The 8443-nt window shown below is 39.3% G+C and overlaps 1 pseudogene; it reads right to left on the reverse strand.

Annotated features, from left to right (window-relative positions):
* Positions 1-1314: 1314 nt before the first annotated feature.
* LOC127109408 (uncharacterized) lies at positions 1315-1413 on the reverse strand (annotated as a pseudogene).
* Positions 1414-8443: the final 7030 nt, after the last annotated feature.

Here is an 8443-nt window from a genome sequence, read left to right on the forward strand (position 1 = left end):
CAGAGCGAGAGTTTGAGGTTTTAACTGGACAGTGTAAGTTAGTCATTAAATCTATCTCAGGGCGAGAGCAAGTTTTAGAATTAATTAAATTCTGACCTTTTTCCAAAAAGTATTTTTAAAGATTGAATGTGAGGACGAGAGTTAAGCATTTAGATTTAATTGTATAACCTAAGTCAACAGAGCGAAAGTTTGAGATAAGGGTGTTTAAAACGGTCAGTATTTTCTTAAAAAGAGTTTCTGCAACTTTATTGTTTTCAAAATATGATTTTTGACTTAATTATAAGTGACAGCAACATTAACATAAGATCATGGTTTCTTCAACAGAGCGAGAGTTTGAGATAAAACCTTTAACCAATAAAGTTAGTCGAAACGATTTATTTTAAAACCGAGAGACCGACAAGGAATTGATTCCCTAGTTTTGACGAACTACATACCGATATCCGTTTTATTGATATTTAATCTAGATATTAGTTTAGCTCTTAGCTCCCTTCCCCAAACAATCAAACATTTTCACCTTAGATTTACGTAGTAACCTTAGATAACGGTACATCGATTCATAAGTCCCTGTGGGATCGATATCTTTTAAAACTACGCGATAGAACTGTGCACTTGCAGTTTGTATCCCATTCTCGACTCACACAGTCGAGCGATAAAGTTTTTGGCGCCGTTGCCGGGGACTTTTATTCAATCGATATCGTAACTCTTCCGTTACGCTGTAGAGACTAAGGTTTCTTTTTCCTTCTATTCTTTCTTTCGTTGTATTTGTATGCCACGCACTCGCTCTCAAGGCGAACCGCTCTATTTACGAATCAACGATATCGAACTATATCTCCGAGTCTTACGACGAATTCGGGAATATCGTGCTGAAAACAATCTCCCTCCTATAAACCTTCCTGATATCAAAAACATTTTTCCTTCTTTAACCGAGATGGCAGAACCAGCTCGTCGCCCTTAGAGATTACGCCGCTCCATCGCAAGATGAACCGCATTCAAGTATTGCTCCGCCCGCAATCGAAGCAAACAACTTTGAACTTAAACCTTCACTGTTGCAGGCTGTGCAACAGAACCAATTCTCTGGAAATCTTACCGAAGATCCAAACCTTCATTTATCCGTATTTGTTCAATATGCTGATACTGTTAAAGCTAATGGTGTCACTTCAGAGGCAATTCGACTTCGTCTTTTTCCTTTCTCATTAAGAGATAGCGCTAGAAGATGGCTTCAATCTCTTCCTTCTAACTCAGTCACCACATGGAACGAGTTGAAGAAAGTTTTTCTTGCCCGATATTTTCCGCCAAGCAAAACAGCTATGTTAAGAGCCCAGATAAACGGATTTAAACAAAAGACAACGAGTCTCTTTTCGAAGCATGGGAAAGATACAAAGACATGATGAGACTTTGCCCACACCATGGTTTGGAAGACTGGTTAGTAATTCACACATTTTATAATGGTCTCTTATACAATACAAGGTTGACAATAGACGCCGCTGCAGGTGGTGCACTAATGAACAAACCTTATGCTGATGCTTACCAGCTTATCGAGAGCATGGCCCAAAACCACTATCAGTGGGGAACCGAACGAACAACAGTGGAAAAACCTCAACCGAAAACTGGCATGTACGAGATAAGTAACCTTGATCACGTCAATGCAAAAGTGGATGCTTTGGTCCAGAAAATTGAAAGTTTAAACGTATCACCACCAACCGCCGTGGTTGCTATAACTCAGAATTGCGAGGTCTGTGGAATCCAAGGCCACACTCCTGCGGAATGTCAACTCTTGACTGGAATCCAAACAGAGCAAGTAAACTATGCTCAAGGAAGCCCCTATTCGAATACCTATAACCCAAATTGGAAGAATCATCCAAACTTTTCATATAAGAGTAATAATGCTTTATACGCACCTGGACAGTCTCCGAATCAAACCCCATCTATACCTCCGGGATATCAGAAACCAAATCCTAACAATAATACCCCTAGAAAATCCAACTTGGAAATCATGATGGAAAACTTTATAGCTTCCCAACAACAAACCAATAAAGATTTCTTAAACCAGAACATACACACTGGCGAACAACTTAAACAACTAGCAAGCAAAGTAGATGCCTTGGCTACCCATAACAAAATGTTAGAAACCCAAATATCTCAAGTAGCTCAACAACAAGCACCTACTGCTGCACCAACTGGTACATTCCCTGGACAGCCCCAACCTAATCCGAGAAGCCAAGCTCATGCAATCATATTAAGAAGTGGAACGGAAGTGGAAGGACCGTCTGATCCAAGGATAGAAAACCAAAACCCTAAGAAATCTACTGAGGAAAGTGAACCTAAGGAAAAGGAAGAGAGTAATAAGGAAACCCTAGAAAAGAAGGAACCTTATGTACCTCCACCACCTTACAAACCACCTATACCTTACCCTCAAAGGCTTGTTAAAACCAAAGATGTAGGCCAATTCAGAAAATTTGTTGATCTCCTTAAGCAATTAAACGTTACAATTCCATTTACCGAAGCTATTACGCAGATGCCCTCATATGCTAAATTCTTAAAAGAAATTCTTTCTAATAAAAGGAAACTTGAGGATAGTGAAACCGTTACACTCCCTGCCGAATGTAGCGCTATAATCCAAAACATGCCCCCTAAACTCAAGGATCCAGGTAGCTTCTCTATACCCTGTCACATAGGAAAATTTGTCATCGACAAAGCCTTATGCGATTTAGGAGCCGGAATTAGCGTTATGCCTTTATCCATATGTAAGAGACTGGAAATGGGAGAATTAAGACCGACCAAGATGTCTGTACAACTAGCAGATCGTTCCATCAAATATCCTGTAGGAATCCTTGAAAACGTTCCCGTACGCATAGGTCAGTTTTACATTCCCACTGACTTCACAATTATGGACATTAGAGAAGATGATACTACACCTATTATACTAGGAAGACCATTCTTAGCAACTGCCGGTGCAATCATAGACGTAAAACGAGGAAGACTCACCTTCGAAGTAGGTGAAGAGAAAATTGAATTCATTCTTTCCAAATTCTTGAAAGCACCTGCAATAGAAGATACATGTTACTTCATGGATATCATCGATGAATGCATAAAAGAAGCAGAGTCAGGAGAAGACAAATCATCAGACTATCTTTTAGAAGACAAATCTAAACAATGCTTAGCAATAACACCAGATCCTACGCAGTGTCTTAACAAACCAACCCCTGATTTGAAAACACTTCCCAAAAATCTGAGATATGAATTCCTAGACTTAGAACTTGAACGACCTGTGATAGTCAATGCAGATCTAGGAAGACTCGAAACAGAAAAACTCCTACATATCTTAAGAAAATATCCAACCGCACTAGGATACCACATAACCGATCTTAAAGGAATAAGCCCTTCTATTTGTATGCATCGCATCATGTTAGAAGAAGACGGTAAAACCTCTAGGGAACACCAGAGAAGACTAAATCCGATCCTAAGTGAGGTAGTGAAAAAAGAAATAACCAAGTTATTAGAAGCAGGTATTATATATCCTATATCTGATAGCAAATGGGTCAGTCCTGTACACGTTGTACCAAAGAAAGGAGGCATAACCGTTATTGAAAACGAAAAAGGAGAAACTATAACTAAACGAATCGAATCGGGATGGAGAATGTGCATTGATTATAGGAAACTAAACAAAGCAACCCGAAAAGATCATTTCCCTTTACCATTCATTGACCAAATGTTAGAACGATTAGCAAAACATTCACATTTCTGTTATTTAGACGGTTATTCAGGCTTCTTTCAAATACCAATTCACCCTGATGACCAAGAAAAGACAACATTCACATGCCCTTTGGTACCTTCGCGTATAGACGAATGCCGTTTGGTCTGTGTAATGCCCCTGCAACTTTTCAAAGATGCATGATGGCAATTTTCGCCGACTTTCTCGAAAACATCATGGAAGTATTCATGGATGACTTTTCTGTGTACGGACAAAGTTTCGAAGAATGCCTTGAAAACCTGGAAAGAGTTCTTGAACGATGTGTAAAAGTAAACTTAGTACTTAATTGGGAAAAGTGCCACTTTATGGTACAAGAAGGAATTGTTTTAGGACACATCATCTCGAACAGAGGAATTGAAGTAGACAAAGCCAAAATAGAGGTAATCGAAAATCTTCAACCCCCAAGAACCGTGAGAGAAGTACGAAGCTTTTTAGGACACGCCGGTTTCTACCGACGATTCATCAAAGACTTCTCTAAGATAACTAAACCCTTAACCGGACTATTAATGAAAGATGCTGAATTCATATTCGACGATAACTGCTTAAAAGCATTTCAAACTCTTAAACAAGCATTGATCTCCGCACCCATTATGCAGACACCAGACTGGAATGAACCATTCGAAATAATGTGCGATGCCAGTGATTATGCTGTAGGTGCTGTTTTAGGACAAAGAAAGGATAAAAAGCTCCATGTTATATATTACGCTAGCAGAACCCTGGATGAAGCACAGATGAATTATGCCACAACCGAGAAAGAACTCCTAGCAGTAGTATTTGCGCTAGATAAATTTCGTTCTTATTTGGTAGGAGCCAAAATAATAGTTTACACTGATCATGCTGCTATCAAGTACCTTCTAACAAAAAAGGATGCTAAACCTAGACTCCTAAGATGGATCTTGTTACTACAAGAATTCGACTTAGAAACCAAGGACAAGAAAGGAACTGAGAACGTAGTAGCAGACCACCTCTCTAGACTTGAGAACCTTGAACCAGAAAGAACATCCATTAATGATGATTTCTCGTATGACAAACTCATAGCTACTTTGGAAGAGAACAACTCCGACATGCAAGTAGAAACCACCTTAGCTATATCTGTCATACCATGGTACGCTGATCTAGTAAATTATTTAGCTGCCGGAATAGTTCCACCTACTTTATCTTACCAGCAGAAGAAAAGATTCTTCCATGACATAAAACACTATTACTGGGATGATCCCTTACTTTTCAAAAGAGGTCCCGATGGTATTTTCCGTCGATGTGTACCCGAAGAAGAGGTAGAAAATATAATCCAACACTGTCACTCCGCGCCTTATGGTGGACACACAAGTACATCCAAGACCTGCTCTAAAATCCTACAAGCTGGCTTTTATTGGCCAACTATATGGAAGGACGTACATGCGGCTATTAAGGAGTGTGACAGATGTCAACGCACGGGAAACATATCTAGACGTGACGAGATGCCACAAAATGGTATTTTGGAAGTAGAGATTTTTGACGTGTGGGGAATAGACTTCATGGGACCGTTTCCATCCTCTTTCGGTAACAAGTACATACTCGTGGCGGTTGACTACGTATCAAAGTGGATCGAAGCTATAGCTTCTCCAACTAATGACACCCGAGTAGTAACTAGACTCTTTAAAAATATAATTTTTCCGAGATTTGGCATCCCAAGGATAGTAGTCAGTGATGGTGGATCGCACTTTATATCCAAGGTACTCGAAAAACTACTACTTAAATATGGAGTGAGACATAGGATAGCAACACCTTACCACCCTCAAACCAGTGGACAAGTGGAAGTATCTAACAGAGAAATCAAGCAAATACTAGAAAAAACGGTCGCCACTTCAAGGAAAGATTGGTCATTGAAATTACCAGAAGCTTTATGGGCATACCGAACTGCTTATAAAACTCCCATAGGGACGACCCCATTTAAGCTCATTTATGGAAAATCCTGTCACCTCCCGGTAGAATTAGAACACAAAGCCTATTGGGCTATTAGAAATTTAAATTTGAATTATAAAGCCGCCGGTGAAAAGAGAATCCTTGACATAAACGAATTAGAGGAACTCAGAAGAGACGCCTATGAAAATGCCAAAATCTATAAAGAAAGAACAAAACAATGGCATGATAAGCGTATATCAAGGAAAATCTTCAAGCAAGGCGACGCAGTACTCTTATTTAACTCCAGACTAAAATTATTCCCGGGAAAACTACGATCCAGATGGTCAGGACCTTTCCATATCACTAAAATCTTTCCCAGTGGAGCGGTAGAAATTAAAGGACAATCTACAGAACCGTTCACCGTAAACGGGCAACGTCTGAAACATTATCACTATGCGGAAACCAACGAGGATTCGCAAATTCTACACTTAGACGAAACGCCCCCAGGACTCATAGACAATATTTAACAGTTTCTCTGTCGAGCTTGCGACATTTAAACAAAGCGCTTAGTGGGAGACAACCCACAAATTAATTTGTTATTTTATTATTTTATTATTATTATCATTTCTCTATTTTTCTCTTAATTATTCTTTTAATTTCTATTTAGTATTCATTATTGATTTATTCAAAAAGAAAAAAAAAATATATCTATATATTATAATAATAATTCTATTCTTCTTTCGGCATTTGGCCAAATCCTGACTTAAACTCATGTTTTCTTTTCTCTAGTTAACACTAACCAGATGGGACATTTTGACCGTATGGGTATCAAGTTCAGAGGAATGGCTCAGAAACGAAGGTTTGAAGAACTAGCCACTAGAGAGATGCTACCTAGTTTATATGCTGATGATTGGGCTATGACTGCCCTTGGACTGAGACAGAGTGTCCTGTTTTTGCTGAATCAGATAGGATGGGAGACCTCCCCTATTCTGAGACCTTTCACCACCTACCGGAGACTCACATTAGAATTCCTTAGTTCATTAATCTATCTACCTAGCCATGGAAAGGAATTACCAGAGGTTTTATCCAGTTCAGAATGTTCAATATGGAGTACCAATTTAATACTAGAGACTTCACCAACCTTTGGGTTTTCCTACCTCCTTTGATACATTCACTATTAGCCAGGAAGAACTTCTTGAATATAGAGAGCTTGAACACTTTTGGGGTAAGCTGACTGGAAATGATGAGCCCGAAGAACATGAGTTTCTCTCTGGAAACATACATAACCCGGCTTTTCGCTATTTCCATAAGATCCTGACCCACACTTTATTTGGGAAAAGCCAAATAGTACTTCAGTTTCACGTGATGAACTCTTCATCATATTTTGTGCTTCCCAGAACCGTCCAGTAAACGGTGCTACTTTTATGTTAGCTAATTTGGACCACCTTATCCAGGATGAGAGAGCACCCATTAGAATAGGCGGCCTGATAACTATGATAGGTAATGCTATTGGACTACGTCAGCCTATGCTTGACCTGAACCCTTTTTGTGGCATTACCACTATGAGTATACCTTTCCTCTTCAACACTATGTTTATAGCAAACATAGGGTCTGATGAGTTTGAGCTCGTTATTGATAACCAGGTTCTCTGCCTATTCACCCTGCCCGATCCTAGGACTAGTGTTCATAACCAAAGGAACTGGCTCTATAACCTGAATGAAACCCCAACTCCTGCTGGATCCACTGAATCCATCCAGGATTATGAGATTTGTGATGACTATGAGCATTATGTTGACCATATCTCTCTTGCTGAATCTGACCCTCAGACTCCATCCGGCTACCATGATATTGATCCTCCTCCTCAGCCTGTCCTGACCGAAGAATCAGCCATGCCTGATCTCCGACATCATATGCCAGGAACAGATATTAAAACCGTCATTGAAGCCTTGATGTCAGAACAAAACGCCCTCAGGGAAGATTTCCACAGCTTGAGACTTGCAGTCCTAGAACACATGAGCAGCACGGCAAGTCAGTTACGTATGTTACGGCATCACGTTAACTCTTTTACTCCTCCGGCCAGAGATCCGAAGATAGATGGAATTTAGTTATTTTTCTTTCTAAGTTATTTAGTTTTAGGCTAGATTTTTTCATTAATGTTATTTGAATTCATGTTTATTTCTATTTCATTTTATTATTTGCCCTTCCTGTAATACATTATGATCAATTTTTATTTGAATCTGTTTAGTTAATTTATTTTGCAATGCCTATTATGCTCTACTGTTATTACTTATTATTATTATACAAAGCAATTAAGCATGCATACTAAATTAAGCTACAGACTAAAACGTTCATAAGCAGAATAAAATATTAATTACGCTACCAAGTGATTCTGTGAAGCGCTACTAAGCCTTTCCAAAAGGAAGTGTGACGAGCGTCACACCACCCATGACGGGCGGCACACTTAGTGCCTGTTACGAGCGTCACAGCCTTGTGACGAGCGTAACGCTTCTCAGACATGTGAACGTTAGGGAGCCGTTGGAGACGAACGTTACACCCCCACCTTTTACATTCCCCATTCATTTTTCATTTACCACAATTAATTACTTTTCAACCACTCTTTCTTTTCACCTCCCACATTTTACCTATAAATACCCTCCAAACTTCCTTCTTTCACCACAAACAACTCTCTCATATCAAATATACAATTCTTTTCTTTTCCAAATCACTCATTCAAAAATTCATCACAATGGCGGGAAATCAAAACTTCGGAAATATCATCTTCCGATCCGGAGATGACAACTATCAGCAAGA

Source organism: Lathyrus oleraceus, chromosome 7 (genome assembly GCF_024323335.1).
Source record: "Lathyrus oleraceus cultivar Zhongwan6 chromosome 7, CAAS_Psat_ZW6_1.0, whole genome shotgun sequence".
Taxonomy (NCBI): Eukaryota; Viridiplantae; Streptophyta; class Magnoliopsida; order Fabales; family Fabaceae; genus Lathyrus; species Lathyrus oleraceus.